This window comes from Falco naumanni, chromosome 8 (genome assembly GCF_017639655.2).
Source record: "Falco naumanni isolate bFalNau1 chromosome 8, bFalNau1.pat, whole genome shotgun sequence".
Lineage (NCBI taxonomy): Eukaryota > Metazoa > Chordata > Aves > Falconiformes > Falconidae > Falco > Falco naumanni.
In genome coordinates, this window is record NC_054061.1 from 11,555,795 (window position 1) to 11,577,624 (window position 21,830).

At 43.7% G+C, this 21,830-nt stretch overlaps 1 long non-coding RNA gene across 1 annotated transcript; it reads left to right on the forward strand.

Annotated features, from left to right (window-relative positions):
- Positions 1 to 189: 189 nt before the first annotated feature.
- Positions 190 to 20,398, forward strand: LOC121092218. Its single transcript, XR_005829227.1, has 4 exons — positions 190 to 433; positions 8,283 to 8,480; positions 9,663 to 9,818; positions 19,575 to 20,398. It is a non-coding gene; the product is annotated as an uncharacterized LOC121092218 (long non-coding RNA).
- Positions 20,399 to 21,830: the final 1,432 nt, after the last annotated feature.

Sequence of the window (21,830 nt, forward strand, 5' to 3'; positions counted from 1 at the left end):
CCCCCAGCCCCGCAAGGGCCCAGTCGGTGCCTCACGGGCCTGGCCACCTCTCTGGGCCCTGGCAGCACCTGCTGCCCGATAGCCACCGGGCTCCTGGCCCCGGGGGTGACCCTGCCAGGCGGGGCAGGCCCAGCCCGGTGCAGCCGCCCGCCTGCAGCTGCTGCCCACGTTAGCGGGGCACGTTGGGGTTGCAGCCCCCCCCGGCTGTGCCAGCCTGCCCAGCGGGACTGCCCGGGCCTGCAGGCCGCAGCATGGCAGCTGTGCAGGGCGTGCTCAGCATCGCAGGCGTAAGGGCCGTTTTTTGTGACGGCGGTATCTTTTCTCTGGCTGGAGACAGTCAAGCCTCAGTGGCAGACTGGGGAAAGCCTCACGCTTCAAAGTGCCTGTAAAGGAAGGAGGAGCCCTCCTGCACCGCTGCGACACGCACCCTCACGTACACCTCCTGGTGAGGATGGACTCCTTTGGTACCAGTGTGGCTCCTTCGCTTGCTCTTCAAAATTTTTCATTGGAAGCCAAGGAATTAAAATAAGAAAAAGCTGCCAATTCTTTTGGCAAGGCATTTCCTCAGTCTTGCCATTTTGCCCAAATGCTTTTGTCTGACTGCATCCCTGCCAGGGTTAATGCAACACACATGGCTGATCCCGTACTGTTCCACACTCCCAGCGTCCTTCCCTTAATAATGTCTTCGGATAATAGCATCGGCCAGGGACTTCTTGCTGCAGGTAGAGTGACCACTGCTTTATTAGGAAGTACTGTCCCTTATATACAGTGCATGTTAGATTACAGTGCAGGAACAAGATACAGCTACTCTTGCCTTTTAAGTCTAAAAGCAGGGCAAGAGAAAGAGGGAAATGACAGCAATCTAAACAAGCTGTGTGCAACATACTGCTTTTCTAATTGATTCTGCAGCTTTCTTCCTCTTCCTCCTGCTGTCATCATCTCTGTACTAAGAGATCCACATCTTTTAATTTTTTCCTTTCACCCAGAAACTAGGCCCATATCTGGATAAAAAAAGAAATTCAGATTGAAACAAGCAGAGAAAAACTATCCAAGAGTCAGAGCTGTTAATCAATGCCATAGTCTTTCAAAGGAAGAGATAATAATTCATGCTGGTAATATTCAAAACCAGACTGGAGGAATCCCAAGGATGAGATAACAAGGCACAATCCCTCAGAAGCCCCCAGGGAATAGATAAAAATACCTAATTGGGTGGGTTTTTTTATCGCAGACATCTAAATTATTCAACCACGTTGTGCAAGCACATTCAGCAGATTGCTAACAGATCAGCCACGAAATCCTGCTGCACTTTGCATTGTGCTCCAAAACTGAACAACCCACTGAAATTAATGAGACAATTCTCCTCTCTCATGAGGTCAAACCAATTACATAGGCATAGCCAGAGGGTACTATCTGTAGTGGAAAAAAACAAAACAAAACAGTGCCTATCAAGTTCTGGTTACATAACCAAGTGCTTGTCTAGGCTCCTGGCAAGGCCCCGATATCATTAGCTGTTATTAACTGTCCTGTGCAAAGGCATCAACTCTCGCAGGAGCCAAGAGAGTGCTGAAGTGGTTACAAAAGCACTTCACTTCTACGGCAGACAAATCTTGAGGTGGCCTTGAAGAGCTGTTCCTTTTGCAGGCTCAAGAACACAACACAGTGAGAGCTGATATTGCGAGGATTTTATTTGCAACTAAAAGGTCAAGCTCTGAAGAAAGTAATGGGCTCAGAGCAGCGCCAGGACAGCTTTTCAATTGGGTCCAGCTCCCTTACATCCTTGCCAAGGGAAGAAGAAGTTAATGCCCTGAGATAAGACCCTCGTCACAATATTGTTTAATTACATAAGGCTTCTAGTGAGCCTGAGATAAGAACAGGAATTTGTCCGCAGTCCAGCTGGGTGCGGCTGCTTAGATCATGTTGTGTATTAGAATGGGAACTAAAAGCACGGGTTTATTCGAGGTGGTTGTCACATCATTAGAACTGGAATGGGTAAACTGATACTGAGAACTGATTTAAAAGTTAGCTCTCTTTTTCATGTGAACAATACATTAACATTTTCCTGACAACAGTAGCCCTAAAACTGTATCATTTCTCTTCAGATTGCATTAGGAACATTAATTGAGCCAAACTGTTACTCTGAAATCAGTAAGTAAATATTTTCAGAACTCTAATCAATGAAGAAACTGAAGCAGAGGGATGGATTGACTCACCTAAGACTACAGAATAAGATCAGCTTCAGCTCTAAAATTAGCAGACAAATCCCTTCCTAATTCTGTGTTCATACTTCTTGTGAAAAAGAACATTTTCCTTATTCCAGTTCACTTTCTTACAGATTAATTAGATCACAGATGACTATCCAGATTCCTAACTAACACCTCATAGCAACAAAACCGGTACTTCCTATAAAAAAAGTGCCTCAAAAGTGCTTCATTTAAATAATTTTCCTGGATATTTATTCCATAAATCTGTTCATGCAGGTAAAATGTTTTGTCTCCAGATTTCCTAGACATTCTTAATTTCTAGATGATATGCTATTCTGTAGTTTTAACTTCGTGTTGATAGTTTATATTAATTCTTGATAATTTTGATTATCTCTATTTTGTAATCTCAAGATTCCCTGTTTCCCAGAAAAGTGTAACTTTGATCCTTACCTCTTCAGCACGGTTTTGGGTAATACAATACCCTCTAACACTTGGTGTGTGATTTCTTCCTTTGTTTTGTTTGTAATTCCTTACACATGGCTGAGTTTTATGTTAGCCTCTGGCTTGTGCCAGGGCTCTTGCATCGGGAAAGTATTGTAAGCGCTGTGACTGGGTCATGAGCAGCATTGTTTGCTAAAGGTAAAGCTGGGTACATACAGTCATCGTTTAGGTCAATTAGGTTTCATTCATCAGTTGGGAATGTGAAGTGACTGTTAAGGAGGGTGCAGTGCTTACTGACTTAGCCCCTTCTGCTGCTGAGGTGCTTTTGCTCCCAGCTTTTTGTTTGGGATATTGTGTAGCAGGATGCCCACTGCCACGTTTTACCCCTCTGCATTTATTCACAGGATACCTTTGTAGCACTTGTGTCAGGGTGGGTTGGGGACTGAAGTGAGCGCATTGCTCGGCAGGGCGTGTTTACTTGATTATGTGTTGTATTCTGCAGGGTGTGTCGCTGACTGCATGAAGCATTAAACACAACTGCCGTTCAGGAAAAGGAAAAAACATTTTAGAGAATGAAGAGAAAATGTTATAAAGCATTTAAAAATATAAATAACAGCATGTGAGGAAGTCTTTCTGAAGGAACAGGATGGGCATGTAGGTGAAGAATTCAAATGCAAGTGCTGTGCTAAGTATAATCAGTAATGAAAGCTCAGCCCTTCCTTTTAGGATTTTAGCAAGCTACATGTTGACAGAACTTTCCAAATACCAGGGAACAAAACAGCAAGCTTTAAGTCTTGTTGCAGTGTAGTATGTGTTTATCATTATCACATATGTTATGTCCATCGATTATCGTGAGACTGGACTTTAAATGGACAGTAGAATAAATTAGTATCTACTCAACTTACTATGCAAGGTCCTTCTTGGTTGAGTATCTGAGCTTTTTCCTTAAGAAGACGTAACAACCACCTCTCTTCTTCCTGCTTAATAGGCAAAAGAAATAATTTGAGTATTTGATAGATCACAGGGCTGGGTACAGCTGCCGTGTGTGTGTTTGAGTATGGAGAAGGGGGTCTGTGCAGCCATGTGGCCTCTTCCTTGTCCTGCGACAGTGGGCAAGCACACAGTTGGGCAATGCTAAGGGGAATCTACTCCTCTTAAAGTCCCTAGAAAATTTACACTGTTTTTAATACGGCTTCCCTTAGTTTGCTTGTTTGCTTTACTTTTGGGTGCCAGGAATTTACTATGGGAAAGCCACAGTGAGCAGAACATGAACTCCACAAAGAAGTTTCAGCTCCTGTCACAGGCATACTTCATGTTTTTGCAGCATTGCTATATTGATTAGTGCTTAGTGTATGTAGTTCAGGAAACAGCAAACGCATGAAAGGTCATGGCCAAAGGGAGTTGCAAGTTAACTGTTAACTAGAGCGAAGTCCTGTGGTAGGGGACTTTGAACACTAAAACAGAGGGCCAAATCTCAAAGAGGTTTGGGACTAGAAGCAAAGAAGAGTTGAGGATTAGCACCTGATTTTCAAAGGGGAGTTAAATGCCTAAATTCCCTGCACACTTGAGAGGAATAGTTAGGAACTGAAAGACTTGAAGTGCCCTTAGCTAGTACACCATCTGGTGAGATGCCTACATCAGTCAGTAGGAAATACTTAGGAGAAGGGGACCTCTGAATTTCTCACTGTGAAAATCATACAGAACCAAAAAGTGTTTGTTTATGGGTTTAAGTAGCACATTTGGCATGGACACATGAATTAGTCTCCTCAGTGAAAATATGCCTGGGAGATAAGCCACCCCCTCTACTTTAAATACTCAACAAGTGTTGGAGAACATTGCCCTGGAAGCTGTTCTGGACTTTTGAACAGGGACCGCTGTGAGAAACTTCAGAGCATTCAGGGGAAGGGAGGAAAATGTGCTCTGCCGAGCTTCTGGAAGCTGAGCCATGGTGTAACCAAGAGTGCAAAATTTCTTGTTGGAATAGGGTGCTTGGTTATGGCTCTTAGGTGGGAAACAGTGGTGGTATTGGGACTGGGATACTGGTGAAGGGGTCCGTGACTTACTAATGTTAAATACCTATAAGCACATAAGCACTCCTGGGAGTTCCCTTGTGCTGTGTACTTTAAGCCCTACTCAATCAGCATGCCTAGGAAACTGGGTTCGTAAGACCTTACTGGCAACCCCCCCCCCCCCCCCCCCCCCCCCCCTGATTTCTGGATGGACTTAGGCAAGAAGTAGCTGACAGAATTCAGCCCACCCAGAGCAGTGGGACTGCTGGGCACAAAAAGGCACCAGACCTTTTGGCGCCTGAAGAAGCTTTCACCAGAAACTGTAGGCACTTAACAGCATCTGACGTAGCTGAGGAGGGGAGGCAGAGCTTTCCTGGGTTGCTCTCATGAGCACAGGCGCCAGCAGTCTGCATAAGTTGCACTTCAGTGCCTGAGTGCTATTTTGGATCTCTCCCAGAGACCTTGCACCTGCATGGTCTCCGTGGGGATTCAGTGCAAAAGCTCAGCAGGGGCTAGGGATGCTAAGTGCCTGGCTTGCTGCATCAGGGATGACCTTCTCAGGATGGATGGCTTCTTCCTAGGTATGAGCTGTGGAAGCCAGCTTGGGCATCCAAACGCAAGGTCAGGCTATGCTCAGGTCTCTGTCTAGCAGGGGGGAATGCTGTCCTGTGGCCAGCAATACGTGGAAACCAGAATTTTTCAACAGAATGAGAATGTGAAGATTCAACGGCACTGGGTCATCACAAAGTCCCTCAGGCAGTATACAAGTTAACCAAACCAAAACCTTGACAAGGAGGAATTTTTCAAAGAGGGCAGTGGAAGCTTTGTTGGAAGACTTGCCAAATCCTACAGCACTCTGTGGGCAGCCAGTCATGCTACGGCCCCTTAACAGGTTCTTACCCATCATTTGACCCATTGGAACTGACAGCGTGCGTGACATGTTGATTAGCACTTCACCGACTTGCTTTTGGCATGCTCCTCTGTGCTGCCTTATCAGCTTTCTCAGTGGTTTCCTCTAGATACTGTGTAGCATTCAGGGAGCTGAGTAAGGCCAGTGAGACATTTCAGGCAAGAGATACATGCTCTTTTTTAATCTTTTTCATAGTAAGATTATGGATTTTTAATTTCTTCTTCTGTGATTTACTAGCAGGCTGCCTCTTCTGCAAATGACACTTGCATTTTCATCATTCTTGCTTGGTCGCTTGGCAGTTCTGTGATGGTGAGTGGATTGGGGAGGCTTTCTCAGTGCTAAAGAATCTGTTGCAGAAGTCAGGGTGTGGCTAGAGAAAATCTTTTATAAAGAGGTTTTATTAACCCTCTAACGAATGAAGCCTGAGGTTGCCGTCTCTGGCCTTGTGTTGGTTTCATGGACTCAACATTTCTGAAGTGTCATTGTCAGGGTATGATTTTTCAGTATCTGGCCTCTAATTTGGCATGGGGTTAGTTTTGAGTGGTCAACTTCACATGACTTGCGATCTGGTCTAGCATCTCTCCTTGTTACTAACTTCGGGGATCTGCCAGAGACTCCAAACTGGTGATTATCTCAACGTTTTGTCTCTAGCATATATGAGATGGAGTTGGAGAGAGAGAGTGCTGTAAGTACACAGAGCATGCAAAGAAGTGTGGAAAGACACAAAAGATGAGTGAGAAGTGAAGGCCCAGCAGAAGGGAACTGGGAAGACATCAGAGCAGATATCTGGGCAGGCTTGTGCAGGATCTTAGAGGTGAGGATCAGAAGTTTCAGCCTATGGCGGAAACTAAGAGGAGATGCATCTGGGGAGCTGATTAATTAAAAACAAAGCTCAGGTGGAAGATCCCTTTCAAATGACAGCGTGCATAATCAGAAATCACTAAACCAAAGTGACTTGAGCAAAGCAAAAGCAACAGATAAACATAGAAAATTCCCCCTTTCTTTAGAGGAAGGCAGGCGTAGCAGTCTCCAGGCTTCACCCTTGCTGAAGGAGACCCCTTATACCCTGTCTCCTATGAGGCCACTTCATGGATTCTTGCTCAAGCCTCTCGCAGAAGAGCGAGCAAAATACTGCCCTCCTCGTGCTGTGATGATAAGCCTGCAGTGGAGTTAGCCAGGGTTTATTTTAATTGGAATTTTTTACTTTTTTCCTGGCACTTTAAAGTTTATGAACGGAAAGGATCAGTCTGACTCAGAGACTGGGCTACTTCCAAACATTAATCTTAGCTGCCATATGTTAATGTAGTTTGGCTCTGCTGCATCCTATGGTGTAAAGTAAGATGTCTGTACCCTTTCATCTCTGGTGTCAGAGGCTACTAAAGGGAATATGTCAGAGACATGGGCAGATTGTGAGTGCCTGACATGCAATCAGGCATTTCAAGAGATTGTGTGAGTAAGAAGGCCTAGTAATCATCCATATTCTGTTTTCCTGAAATCCATACTTTATCATTCTGCAACATTAGTTGCCAAAATGGTAATGTCCATGGAAATTCTTTGGCTTGTACTGACCCTAAAATCTATATATATTGGTTATCATAGTGTTAAGCCCACGGTAATAAACCTTGGTGTGTTAGGTTGGGTTCAGTGGTACAATATTTAGCCCCTTCCTTTTTGGTTGGCTTCATAGTGTGGGTATAACAAATCCATAAACAAAGATGACTGTCCTGTTCATCATGGTTTTTCCAGCACTGAAACATGAGTCTCTCATCATTTGTGTTTCACTTTCTTCCATTCTCTCTCCCAAATGTTTCCATTCTGCGGCAACTCTTTTCAAATTTTATCCAGTCTTTGAGGGTGTACACTTAAAGTATTTGGTGCTTCCCAGCCCCTTCCTCATCTTCTTACTCATGCACTCTCTTCCCTGAAATCATCATGGGAACAACCTTAGGCAAAAAAAGAAAGAAGTTTCCAATTCTACTTATTTCAATGGAATTTCCCTGCTGCCCTTTTTCCATATCAGTGGATGTTTTTTACTAGTGACAGTAGTGTGAACAACGTCAGGAAGATGAAAACATCATTACAAGGGCATTCGCAAAGGCTAACATTAGCCTAATGAAACTAATTTTCCTAGATTCCCTCTCAAGCCTATGTGCAGGGAAAGGTTTCCTCCAGAGGCAACTCAGAGCAGTAACTTCATTCCATGGAGTACATAGGGTATCCAAAGAGATTAACTCATTAAGCCTAAAACTTAAAGGCTTAAAAAGATTGAAATCCACTCTCGTCCTCAGGGGGGTTACAGCAGATCTGTACCTAGTCCTGCTGTTGTAGATGTGTCAGCTTTTGTGCTCACGTGGAGAAAGATGGTGATGACTGGCTCACCGCTGGGTTATTGTACAGGACAACAACCCTCAGTTCTCTTCCCAGCTGTGCAGCCACTCTTCTAAGCAGTTCTGAGCCCTCTGGCCTTAGTTTTCTGCATGGGAAATTATGTAAGTCATTATGTTAATTAATACAAACTTTCCTTCAGGAGGACAGACATTTGCTAGGCAGCTGATGGACATTCAACTACATCTAGCACAGGCTTAAAGTTGAGAGATGGCTTGTGATAATGTGGGTTAACAATCAGTGAATGGATCTTTTCTGCTGCTAGACACACAACTTTCCCACACTGCAGGGAAATTTTATGTGCACATTTTACATTTTTCTATTTCCCCACTGCAGGCGCTGAAACAGCCAGAGCGACGTTTGTGAGCATATGACTGACGAACGGTACAGTACGTTCACTTGCTGCCCGGAGACTCGTCAGAGTGGCAAGTTGGAGCTGTAGAAGATAGATATGACTCACGACTGGAGCTTTATGTAAATGAGGAACCTCTTCTGTTGCGTCCTGTTGTACCAATGAGGCCACGTAAAGTTCACGTCAGTGACGTTGCGCTCTCGTGTCCCCTCTGTCTTTGAGGCAGGGCAGGGAAATGGGGTAAGAGAGGTGTGGTTCCCCCGGCGGGGGATAGGTCAAAACTGGTAGTGAATCCGAATGTGAAACCCCTGGAACTGAAGATTCTTTCCCAGAACCGATGCCTGGAGAAAATTTGCTGTTGCCTTTTTCTGTCAATTGCAAAAGTGATTGAGTCTTTTGCCACTTACTGTAAATTCTGAGGGGGAGCCAGATAAGGGGGAAGCAGTGAACTCAGGCGAAGTGTTCTCTCCCTGGGAATCAATCAGTTTTAGTAAGACTTATGTATAATCTGTGACGTGGCTAACAAACTCATTTAGCTTATCCAAAGCATGAGAAAAGGTCCTGCTGCTAAGTGGCACAATACTTGCATGCCCTCTCCTAATGGCCTCGTGTAGGCAGCATCTCCTAGGCAAGAGTGATGAGGAGGAGTAGAAGCATGAAAAAGCAGTGGAGCTGAATTGTGTCTATCTAAAGCCACATATAATATTATTCCAGGTGGGGGGCCAAATTCTCTGACTCACCCACACAGAAATCACACTGAAGTTTAGTGAAGACAATGGAATTGATCTAGTGTAAAACTGGTATGAGAGAGAAGAATGCCAACCTCCAAAATGTTGCCTTCCTTAGCTGTCTTATTTCTAGGGTGCCACGAGTCATGTGTATGTATGTTGCCAGCAGATATAGCATAGTCTGACTACCACAGATGACTCCAGAGAAGTATGAAAAAGCCGACAAACTAGAAAGGATTTGTCTTGCGTTAGGTATGTTGTTTAAAATCAGAAGGAAGATTTAATTGACCCCAGTGTGAGTTTTGCTTGACTAAGGACTTAGTAACTGAAATGAGAGATGAAAAAAAATCTACCTTGCTACCTCAGAGCTCACAGAAGAGTGACTCTCTGTATTTACTCTAATTCTGTTCAAACAGATGTAACTTGCCTCAAATAGTTTCAGAGCCCATATCAATATTTCTTAGTATACAGCATGTTTCTTCTTATTATGATTCTGTTCCTTTATCTGTAGATATTATGTGACCAAAACACTATAAAATATTTTTCTCATCTATTACAGTCATCCTAATTAGATAATGCTCAGTATGTTTAGTTTATTTACCTTTGTCTTGTTTTTTCCTTTTCTAATTCATTCAGACATCAGCTGTGGCAACCAGTCCTACCTATTTTAACCCTACTCTTGTTAGTATTGTGGCTACAGAATTGATGGGTGTTTTGGCTTCCAGAGAAGTCTGCAGTAAACTTCCCAGACAGATGAATTGATTCAACTCTTGCTTCTCACTGAGCTTAAAGGTCAGCCTTATGATGCCATGAGTTCTTCCATAAGCTAAGTCCTTCATATATTTTTGCTCTTCTCATCACCTGTTCTCCACTCTGTCCCACGATGTAATGGCTGATAATTGTGCTCTTTCCAATGGTGTATCTCCTGGTCCATTGAAGGTAGGACTTTTTTCTCAGCAGAAAGCTGACTCATAAAGTATGCTGCCTTCTAAGCTTAGAAAAAGTGAGTCACTAATGGATTTTTCATTATACATTCAAGTACCATAGACTGAAATTTTGTCCTACCAGTCTAATCCTGAGGTAGTGTTTGGGAGTCTTTTTGATTTGGTATTTTAGTTATGTCTCAGAGAGGCTTTGTGAGATACAAAAGAACACTGTACAAGGAGATGTTTTTTATTATATGCTATGAGTATTCTCATTAACTTCAGCAGCGCCATGGTTTCACTCTTTGTGTGCGGTGTGCTTCCCTAACTAAAACACCACAAAACTCCCTTTACACCTGCATCATGACATGTTCAGCATCTGCTTTCACCTAACACAAATAGTCTACGGTTGTTTTTCAGAGCTGTGTGAGAGCTGAGGAGGCTGGGACATAACTAAAATAATGTGAATCGCTTTGGTGCTATTGTATTAATAGAAATAGTCCTTTTGTTTGGGTAATGCTGATTTGGTGATCTTTTAGACACTTAGTGAAGATTGACCAGTTGTCACGATGGCCCATGACAGAAAGCTAAATGCTATTATTTCTGTTTTATGAACAAGGGAATTAAGGTTGGAGGAGATTAAGTTGTGATAGGGAGGTAATGGAAGTATTGTGGATGGAACCCAGAAGCCCTGTACTTTTTTTCCCCCCAGTGCAACAGTATTTTTTATCAAAGATTTTGCTGTCTTTGCAGTCACTGCTATTTAACTTCGAGTGATGTCAATGTGAATGAGCATCTGGCAGAATCTGTGTAGAGCTGCAACATGGTCTGCAATTCACAGGAGCATACCAGCTTTTGCCTGTCCGTGTTGTATTCTGTTAAAATAGTTTTGCAGGGTATTTTGAGGGGGGAGGTCTGAATCTCTCTGATTCTGACAGGAGCTGCTATTTAAAACCATGTGATGAAGGTGCAAAAGGGGTTCTGTTAGGGTAGTCGCTTTGTTCTTCATTACACAAAAGTGGATATGCTGCAATGACAAGTTTGTAAATCATAGTCAGTTCCGTTCTCACACCACCCAATAACCTTACAATCTCTCTGTCAACTTCCTGAAGACTTTGGGAAGCTATAATTTGTGATAAAAATGGGAGTTAAAATGTTACGTGTATCTCAGAGCTGAAAATTTGTGGCTGGCTGACCTTTTCATTTTGAGCAAATGCACTCATTTCCTTTACGTTGCTTACTGTTTCCCTCTGAAGCTTGGCATAATAGGAAATCCTCCATGATTGTTCTCCTTAATCAGTGGCTCCATTGTGCCGGCTCCTGTTCCTTTCAGTGAGCAGTGCAGAGGATCTCGCCATGCTCCTAATGGGCATCGCTCTCTGTGCTGTCAAGCCTCAGTGCCCCAGAAACTCAGACGTTCCAGTTCAGCTGCCGTGGATGAGAGAACACCATGAGCTGGGTGTGCTAAATTCAGTATGCTGTCAGAATAAGGAAACAGCCCCCTGATTTTCAGTCTAGAAAAAAAGAAAAAACAAGAACTGGGTTTTACAGTGATATTTCCCGTGTTTGGGATTAGTCTTATCTAGAAAATGAAGAGTTCATAAATTTAGGTTTTGCTTCATTTCCATATGTGGGGTAATATCATTTGTTGTCATGTCATTGCTATTATTTGCATAGTCATCTGACAATTATAAAGAAGGCATATGAATCTTTAGGACAAATAACTTCTCCAGAAATATATTCTGAAATGCCTACTAATTATGACTAGCACATCATTTTTCATTTTCTCATTTCATTCTCTGTGTCATCCAGTCAAGGGACTGAAGTTCAATGTTGTGAATGTACACCACAAATCACAGATGGTAGCACTGATATACATAACTCTTGCTAAAAATTAGGTGAGTATTTAGAAATAAAAGATGTATTGGCAATACCTTACAACGGTTTGTGGAATTGAAGAAAGACTAAAGTTGCCAAAAATATTATTTGTATTGGTAACCTCTACTTCGTAAAGCATAACATAAACAAACACACAGTGACGGGCTGGTGCTCAGGAAGAGCTGATGGTTCCCCAAATCTTATCTTATGCTTCCTGTTGCACCACAGTGGTGTTGACATCACGTTCCTGCACATGCAACATGCAAAAAGCTGTTAGTGTTAGCACAAACAGTTTTTGCTTGTTGCTATTGATTTTCTGCTGTTCTGTTTTTCTCTGACAAAGTGGGGAGCCAGGTAGTCAGTCAGTCGTTGCAGACATTTCACCGTACATCCAGATTTTTGCTTTCCTATCATATGGCTTTCAAGTGCAGCTTGCAATAAAAAAGATAGAGCAGTGTTCAGAGGACTTTAGACAGTGTAACCAATTACTTATGCAGAAAGTTCCCAGAAAAGACTGAGGCAGCTTGTATGACAGTATGGTACACAAAAATGGCATAACACCACCAGGATATGGCTTCATGCATTTATACTGGAGTCAAATCTCTAGGGAAATGAGGTTAGTGGCAGCGATGATGATAATAATACATAATGCATGCTCCCCTTGGATCTTGGCTGACTATCAAGACAGACTTCCTGATGATGAGATGCATATGTCTGCCTCCAGTCTCTTCAAGGTATCTGCAAGGCACCACTTTTTGCAATTACAATGGACTGCAGATGAGAACATGCACCATAAGAAGCAATCCAGGAGCATTTATCCCAGACTTCTGTCTCTGATTTCCATAATCGTTCTCATCTCAACTTCTCAGACATTAGCAAGCCAAATCTCAGAACAGCTCTGTCAAGTGGTGACAGTGGTGGCAATGGCAACCCAGAAGCCTGGAGGTTTTTAGTTTTGCCCATCATGCTGTGCCTCGTTTGCATGAGGGTGAGACAAGAGGGTGAGAGCTCCCTGTCACATCATGCTCATAATAGATGGGGTCACTGAATGTACCTCCTTGGCTGCCAGTAGGGACCGAGGGTCTGCAAGAGCCTGTTACCAAGGGATTCTTCATGAAGACTGCAGAAAGCACCTGCCCCAAGCTGTGCAGCCGTTGTCTGGGGAAGTGGCTTTCTGCCAGTTGCCAAACATAACTGAAGCAAGGCCACAGCGATGTTTGTGGCTTTTCTGTTGGCCTTGTAGCTGGCAATGCCATGCTGCTTCAGGTAGAAAAGAGGAAGGGCAGCCCTGCGGGGGAGCACTGCTTTGGTTGCAAAAAGGCTCACCCCAGACCGCTGCTCTCCTCTGTCATTCAGCTTCTGCTGGCTCTGTCTCTCCCAGTGAAATGGGACCAACTGCGTTCCCCTTCCTCCCAGGTGCTATTGAAGCTATTCTGGTTTCTAAGAGAAGAACAAAAAGCATCTCAACACACCGGCACATCTACAGAAATACCTTCTTTGCTGTTGCAAGGAACACCAAGTTTATAATAAGTCATTAAACAAGATAAATCGACCTTGGCAAAAGCAGAACAGATCTTCCCCAACACACCGACTTAGGACCCTGGTGTATGTCAACACACCTCAGTGCACTCAGGCATCACTTAAAAATATTTCTTCATCTGCTAAAAAGCAAATGGAAGTTGGGATTTGCCCTAATTTGGGATTAGAATATACTTCTGCACTCCTGTCTAATCACGTACTCACCTGAGGTTGGACTGAATGTTTGTTTTGCTTTATTTTTCACGTATTTGATAATGAAGAAACACGTGCTGCTTGGTCTGTCCTCTCTGACTCTCAGGCTGGTTTTCTGTTGCTGATTTTCATAATTTTATCATTGGTCTCATGACACTGAGCTGTTCATGTTTAATCATAAGTGCATTTATCATTCTACATGACTTGTTTAGATAATGTACAAACGAAAATAACCTTTGTTCAAGGCATTTAGTATCAATTCTTTTTTTCATAAGCCGCTGTTAATCAGCGTTGTAAAACGGGATGACTTTTCATGACATTAATGTTAGAGATTGATTCTAGATCCATTCCACATGAATTTCTTTGTCCCAGCTACACTAAGAAACGAGCAGGACTTGCCCCTCCGGTCTCTCCAAGAAGGGAAGAAAGTTTCTCGAGCACATAGAGCACTAGCAGGGCAGCATGCACGAAGCCTGGATCAGTAGATCACTCTCAAGTGAAATTTTAAAGGAGCTTTGTTACCTAATTCCTGTTGATAGCTTCTGAAAACCTTCACGATCTCATCCTTCGACTGCATTAAACTGTCAAATAGAAACAGTAGATGATATCTCAGAAAGTCAGTGAAAGTGCCAGCTTCCCAAGCCTGTGAGATGCTCGAGGCAGTGACAATGAGTGCTGCTTGAGTGGCCTGGGGCAGAGCCCTGTGTTTTGCCTTCAGGAGCATTTGAAAGAGGAAGGGGGAAAGAGTGCTCATGGGCATCTCTAAGGAAGCCCTCTCCTCCAGTGGGAACTTGCCTGGCAGACAGAACAGCTTTAGACTCCGCTGGATACATCTGCCAGCTCATCTCTCTGTCTGTCTACATATAATGCCCTGGCACTGTAATTGCCACATAAACCATCAGGCATCACTTTTGCCAGAGGTTTTTTTCCCCCAGCCTTTGAAAACAAAGTTAAATATAACTATCTTTCTCCTACAGACAGAGAAACCAAGGTACACTGAAGGACTTGTACAAGGTTATGTAGCAAGTCACAGGCAGTAAATCACCAGGTGTCCTGATTTCCTCTCACCCATGTGAATCCCTAGAACTCACTATCTCCTATAATAAAGCTTAGCTCAGAGTCTTATTTTGAAATGTAATTAATATGCAAAGTGCTTTGATCCCCTTTGATGAAAGATTCTGTGTAATTTGCTATCATATTATAAAGTAATACCTCTAATTGTTATGCAGCAGTAGAATGAAATACGGATAATTCGTTTGCTATTTTTAGTGAAAAAACTGAGTATTTTACTCCAGCAGTTTTAGGTTACAGTCATTTTCAAGAGCAAAGCTGTGAGGTTGCTGCTGCTGTTGAAACATTTAGAAAGTGAGGATTAGCAAACATACAGTGTGTTCTGGGATAACTGGCTTTGGAGGGGTGAGATCCCCCAAGAGGATGACTAACAGCAGGATGTTGGACATAATTTGCATGTTCTCTGACTCTGCTGCAATCATTTGTGTATTGGATACTTGAATTAAACATTACACAGAAAGTCGCCCTCTTGCCAAGCTGACAGCCCTGCTGAACAGTGCATAGCCCTTGGATGGGGGCTCAAGGAGGAGGGCTGATGTTATTTCAAGCAATGGTTAGTGTTGGGTTCAAAAAGAAATAACTCTGTGTGTGAGAGGACTTGTAAGTTGTCAATGAATACTCTCAGGGTTTATTTACTCATTCTGCATCAGTATCCTGCTAGCTCTGACTTCCAGTTTTTTTGCATTTGCTTCTGTTCTTTTCCTGTGGTGAACTTGATGCTGTTGATAGGTGCCATAAATCATCCCTACACGCTCAAATGCTTTCACTGTACAGGAGGTTCGGTGTGGGCAGTGGCAGATTTCCCTTGCTCTGCCTGCTGAGGCTGCCTCTGGTTTTCCGTAGGGAGACAAGAGAGTTCCCTGCTCTCATTGCAGCCTACTTGAACTAGGTTTCCTCACTGACAGGACACCAGCAAGTGCTTTTTCTACTACCCTGCTTAGAAAAAAGGACTAATAAAGACCCACAAACTCATTTTTGTGGATCACCTGTCTGGGAGGCAAGATCTGAACAGCATCTCCCATCACAGCTAGCCTCTCTGAGAAATCGTCTTCCACATATAAAAGTTTCAATAAGAGAAATACTGATCACGTATTTCCCCTTTTAAACATTATTTTTTCTGTCAGTACTGACGGTAAAAAAACAAACAAAGAAAAGGAAATGTTCAAAACTAACTGACAGAGTGCACTCATCTAATCATCTAATTAGCTTTCTTGCTGATTGTCACACTACCTTGCTGTACCCTGGCTTAAAAGTCAAGATCTTTGGGGCAATGACTGTGTTTTACTGGCTCATGTGTTTGTACAGGTCCCTGGCAGTACCCTAACTCAGACAAAAATCCCATCGGCAGGTGATGCGAGCTGCCCATGGTGTGCAGACTCTGAAAGTTGCTGGGTTGTTTGCAAAAGTTTTTGAGCCGTCGGGTCACAGTTGAGGTGTTGTGGCTCCTGTGGGTCTGCTGCCAGTCGTGTACAGCACTCAGTGCAGCTGGCAAAGCCAGGGCTGGTGGTCAGGTTCTGCTCCTACTGTGTGCTCGGGCACCCTCCTGAATTCTCTTTCCCAACTGAAAATATTGGCCTTAGTAGCAAGTTCCAGTAAGTTGAACTCGTTCCTGCTGCTTTCTTCTGCTTAGGATGGGTTACCACTGGAATACCAATGACAGTGGGAACCATTTTATCAAATGCAATCTTCCAAAACCTGTTTTTCAGTTGTGGTCCATAGGAAAGACATGAACAATTTTCTTCAGTATTTCCCCCAAAGAGCTCAAACCTTTTAGTTAAGAATTATTCATTAGATCACATTCACATTTCCCTTCCCTTCCCTTCCCTTCCCTTCCCTTCCCTTCCCTTCCCTTCCCTTCCCTTCCCTTCCCTTCCCTTCCCTTCATTCCTTGCATTGGGCTAAATGCATGGTGAGAAAGCAAAGTAGAAAGCACCACTGGGAAGGCAATACAATGACAACAAAAGAAAAGTCTGTAAAAGGAAATCAAAACCATCTACTCAGTGAGGTTTCCCTCTGTGACAGTAAATACTGAAGTTTTCTTAAAGAAGTAGTAACAAGGTTGACTGGGAAGATGTTCCTTTCATTTCCACCCTAGGGGGAGGTCAGCAGTTTGGAAACTTGCAGCAGCTGCTGTTGTCCTGGATGTGCCCACTCTGAGCTTCTGCAGAGAGGAGGGGTTGTGATCCAACCCCAAATCATGTATTACTGCTGGTCACAGCTTGGGGGGCTGCAGCGTTGACCAAGCCTTTCCAGCTCCATCGCCTATATATCCAGGCACCTCAATTCCATGTACTGGTGGGTCATTCAGCACAGAGGTGTGAGGGGGAGAGAGAAGGGTGGAGAGTGGACCTGGAGTCCAGCTCCCCTTGCTTCGCAGACCATGGACACGTTTCTTCGGTAAGCTGCAAGCCCTCCATAGCAGAGCTAAGCCAGCAGTGAGGAATGCGCACAGATCTTCAGTGGGCGCAGCCACAGCAGCATTTCTCCACTTGTACTTCTCACATTACTACTGTGGCTCATGGTGCCTCTACCATCTCCCTCTGAGCCACACTTCTCACCATACCATGCATTAGGTCCTGAGATGGCAGGTGCCACCTATACCCTAACTTGGTTTTAGAGTCTGAATTGAAGCTGCAAAACCCCAGGTGCCACTGAGAACCTTTGTACCTTTCCCTGTGGAATGAATGACATTTTTCTCTCCCTGTGCTCTGGACAGAGCTGGACGCCGCTGGCTGACCATCAGGGCTTTCGATACAAAATGTGTTACGATGGGTAATGCTAGATCTGCTTTTCTTATCTAAGTCCCAAATGCCTCTGAGGCTGGTGTGTTTCTGGGCAGATGACCATGTGCCTCGCGAGCAATGCCAGTAGAAATCAGAACGTCTCATCTCCATTCAGAGTTACAGAGGCAAGGATCTGTTCACGTAGTTGCCTGCTCTCCTGCTCCCTAAGCCAGACTCCTACCTGGTGCAAATCAACATTTTTCCATTGACTCTAACCCACTATTCCCAAACAGATTTACCAGGAAGACTACAAGCACTCCACTCCCAACCTTCCCCAGGTGCGCTGCTTGGCACGGCACGTGCTGCTGGTTTGGTGCTGGGGAAGCGGCTCTGTGGTCCCCACGGTCCCACGGTGGCTCTGTACAGTACCCTGACGGACTCAAGGGGAGCTGCACACATTTACACCAGACAAGAGACTGGCCCAGAGCAGTAATTCAGATATTTTGTCGCTGACACTTTATAAACAAAAGTCATTGGTTTCAGCATAACATGCTATCCTCCTATTTCTAAGTAAAAGATACATCACAAAGTCCTCAGGGGGAAGGGTTGTGAGTAATAACAATGGCACAGAGCCTGAAGCCCAACCAGCATGCCAAACAATATTCCAAGAAGATATTTCTAAGTTACAGAAATTGCGTAAGAGTGATTATTATTTTTAAAGTAGAGAAAACGAAGTCCAGTTTCTAAAAAAGCAAACACATATTTTTAGCCTTGCTGGTCTCTTGATCTTACACTAATGGGAACCATCTGTGCTGGGACTGGCTGACGTTCCTGGTAAATAACCTTTCACTGCAACATTCCAGATGTTTCAAAGGCTTCTTTGCGAAGAAGTGTTTGTCTCCCTGCCTGTCACTCTCCCTTTCTGCCTTTCCTGTCCATGTTTACTTCGAGAATATACATTCTTTTATTAAAAAGCTTTTGTTAAAAATAGCTTGTCAGGATTTTGGCTAATCTTCGTTATGATTCTTGCTTGCTAACGGAGAATGAAAGCTTTCATTCCTTAGTGCTGACAGACTTAAAATGGAGTTTTGAGAAGGAAGCTGAAAGATTTAGACTAAAAACCACACCAAAAAATTAGTCGGAGATGGATTTCTTCCTCGTTTTGATCCCTCTGAGGATTCCAGCTATTGAACAGACACATTTTTTTTGGTATTGAGAGTTTTTAATGTGACAAACTTGTATGGAATATACAGATGTCCTTTATAGGAACAAGATACTTCACTACAACCCTTTTGTAACTCATTATGTAAAATACTCTTGTGGTTTGCTTTGCTGCCTCTGCTGTGCTATATCCTGGTGGTGACTGCCTTTCCTATGTGAAGGAAAACATTCCTGAACACATGGGTCACTTTTTTGTCCCAGCGGAGCTAAGTTGAGCCAGAATGATGGAAGGAAAGTAGGGAGATTTTAAACCATCCTTTAAACTTTCTGTTATCTCCACCTAGAGTCTGCCTGAAATCTGATGTGTTACAGCTTCATTAATGCTGTAACTTGGGCTCAGGTACAATTAGATAAAAAAAGCTGTGCTTCCAGTGTCAAACCTCCTACTCAGGTCTCCAACGTGATGCCTGTATCATTAGCTAACGGCATGCTACTCAGGAGCAACGAACCTTTTGACGCATACTCGCCAGTGGGTAATTCCTTTGTTTTAAAATCTTTATGTCACTGCTGAGTGTAAAAGCTCTAGGAGGTAAAGGAGAGCCTGTCTTTTGGTTTCTGAAGGATTTGGGGTTATAAGGCTGCGCAGTGCTCTGCTGTGGCTAGGGCATCGTGATTGCAATTGCAGCAAAGTCTGGTTGTCCAAGGTGCTGCAGGCTGGGACATGCAGCAGAGCTGAGCGAGTGCGGGGTTTTTAGAAAGCCGTCCCTTTGTTCTTTTGTTACCCGTTATCAAATCTGTTTCATAAAAAAGGCTGCCTGAGCTTGGGTTTTTTGTGTGTGTGTTAATACTGGTAATATGATTTAAATATTCTGATGATTCATTTTCAGTCCAGAGAGCTGAATCAGCCATGTAGAACATAACTTACTTCTCCCAAACCACTACCTTTTCCATCCTTTCTCGTCATTTCTATATGAGGATGATTCATGCTCTTCTTGTATTTACCATGTGAGAATATGCCCGATTCCTTTAGCTAATTTCACTTCTTGTTCTTCTTCTTCAAGAAAAAAAAAAGAAGAGCACTGAGGAAAACGAAGTGGCTGCTGGTTGATGTGACGTATCCCACCGGTGGACCTGGCTGGCATGTGAACTGCACTTGCACCAGACAGAGAAGAAAAAAAGGAGAAAAAAATACCTTGAATTATTAAACTGATCAGAGCCCAAACTGCAAAATTCAGCCCCTGGCTCATATCTCACGTGTTTTTGAAATTCTGGGTGTTCAAGTGTGGAGTTGTGTTCAAATATAACTCCAGTATAGTGATCTTATTTTTGCTTGTTTAAAAGAAGTTCCTTATGTTAGTTAGCTATTCAATTCTAATCTGTTTTCTCTGAAGTGTGATTATGGTTGTGAGTGGCTCAACCAATTAACTGGGGGGGTGGAGTTAATTATTGATTTACCTGATTACACATGACGGCTTTCTGCTCTCAGAGGTGGCCATGAGATATATAAGAACATAAAGAAAGCTTTGTGGCAGGTCTTGAGATGACATTGGGGTGCTTCTCCCTGCTGGCTGTGGTGCTGTGCTTCTCAGCATAACTTTGTGGTAATCAGATCAGTTTTAAAATCGGAGAGTGTCCGTGCCTTCCCTCTCTCGCTGCCAGTGCAGCCTCTTACCAGACCCAGGGCTCCCTGGCTGCTGCCCCCACTTGGGGCTTGGCAGGGTCCCGGTTCACATGAAGCTGTGACCATCCCACGATGGGACTGTCCGTCTGCTTGAGCCATCCAGGGGCTGCCACGCTTGAAGGAAAGTCTCCCCCAGCTTTTACCCACTTCCATTTTAGTGCTTCCCTCAGCCTGCTGCTTTTATGGGATGCCTTCTCCCTTTATTGCAAGGTTTGTTTTTTTTTTTATACCACAGCAGCTGTAAAAAAAAAAAAATTTAAAAAAGGAGGAAAAAAAAGCTCTTTAAGAAGTGAATTCATGCGAGCGTCCCTTTGACTGGGCCTCTATCTAAACAGAGCTTAGCATTTTGTATGGCAGCCGAGGTGAAATCACAGCTTGTGATGGGCTCCAAGAGCCGCAGGGCGTCTGGCCACATGTGTGGCCACCCCCCAGGAGAAATGTCCCATGTTTGGGCAAATTTGTTTGAGCCAATGCTGCTGTATGACTTCACTCCTCATTCATCCCCATCAAGAAACAGTTTGTCCAATGCTTTGGAGAAAGACGGCATGAACGCTTGCTAGACTCACCTGAAGGTTTCCCAACAAGGCAATGAGATCAGCTCAACGCTGAGTTTTATCGGGTCAAATGGGGCATGAGCAATGCTGACAAGTCATGAGTGGCCGTGATAAGGCATTTCATGGACAAAGAAATGGGTCGTTAGATCCATCTCCTGGCTATCATGTCCTGTCCCACTCGAGGTGACATTCAGAGGACGCTATACAGTGAGTCACTCTGCCCCGTATGTTCTCATATACTTTTGAAAACAACAGTGGGCCAAAGTTTGGCTTTTTCCACAGCCTAAAGGTTTTCATATTCAAAACAGTCAAGTGTTATTCTCTCCTATGACTAATACTGTGTTTTCACTAACCGCTATTACACACAAACATCACCTCACTGTATCACATGAGAGAATCATGTCATATTGCAAATATTTTAACAAACTGCATAGTAGAAAATGAATAAGCAGTTCTGTATTTACTGATATGGGGGTATTTTTTAACAGTTACAAATGAAATAGGAAGATTGGCTATAAACACCTTGGAAGCTCACGCTAAGAAAGCACAGAAAAAGGTGCATGAATAACGAAGGGACTCGGATGGAGTGTATGCAATGTAACAGCCACTGGAATTGCTTTGTGCTTTGCTTCCCTTATGAGTTTCTTTATTTTTTTACATCCTGTTATGAAGTGTCACTCTTGGGTCTCCACACTGAGTTACTCCATAGTCCAAGAATGGGAATTGTGGCTTTAGATAACAGCAACCTCACATTATTTCTGACAGTTTACAGTTGCTTTTGCTGTTACATCCTCCCCTTCTGTCCCCTCAGCAAATTACCACTTTCAACACCACTAGACACTGAGGCAAATTTAGACAGTAGGATGCAGGAATGGTGCAGCGGAGCAGAGTGAGCACGCCGGCAGGGGCTGCCTTCTGGGTCCTTGGTTCCTGCACTTAGCACAGGACTTCAGGAGGAGGCAGAACTACCTTCCCATCACCTCTGCAGCTTTCAGTGCTGACAGTCCTAGATTATTCCAAGCTGCCTACATCCACCCAAAGTTATTCTTGAGCTGGGAGCAGTTAGTGCATGTGGGGACTCT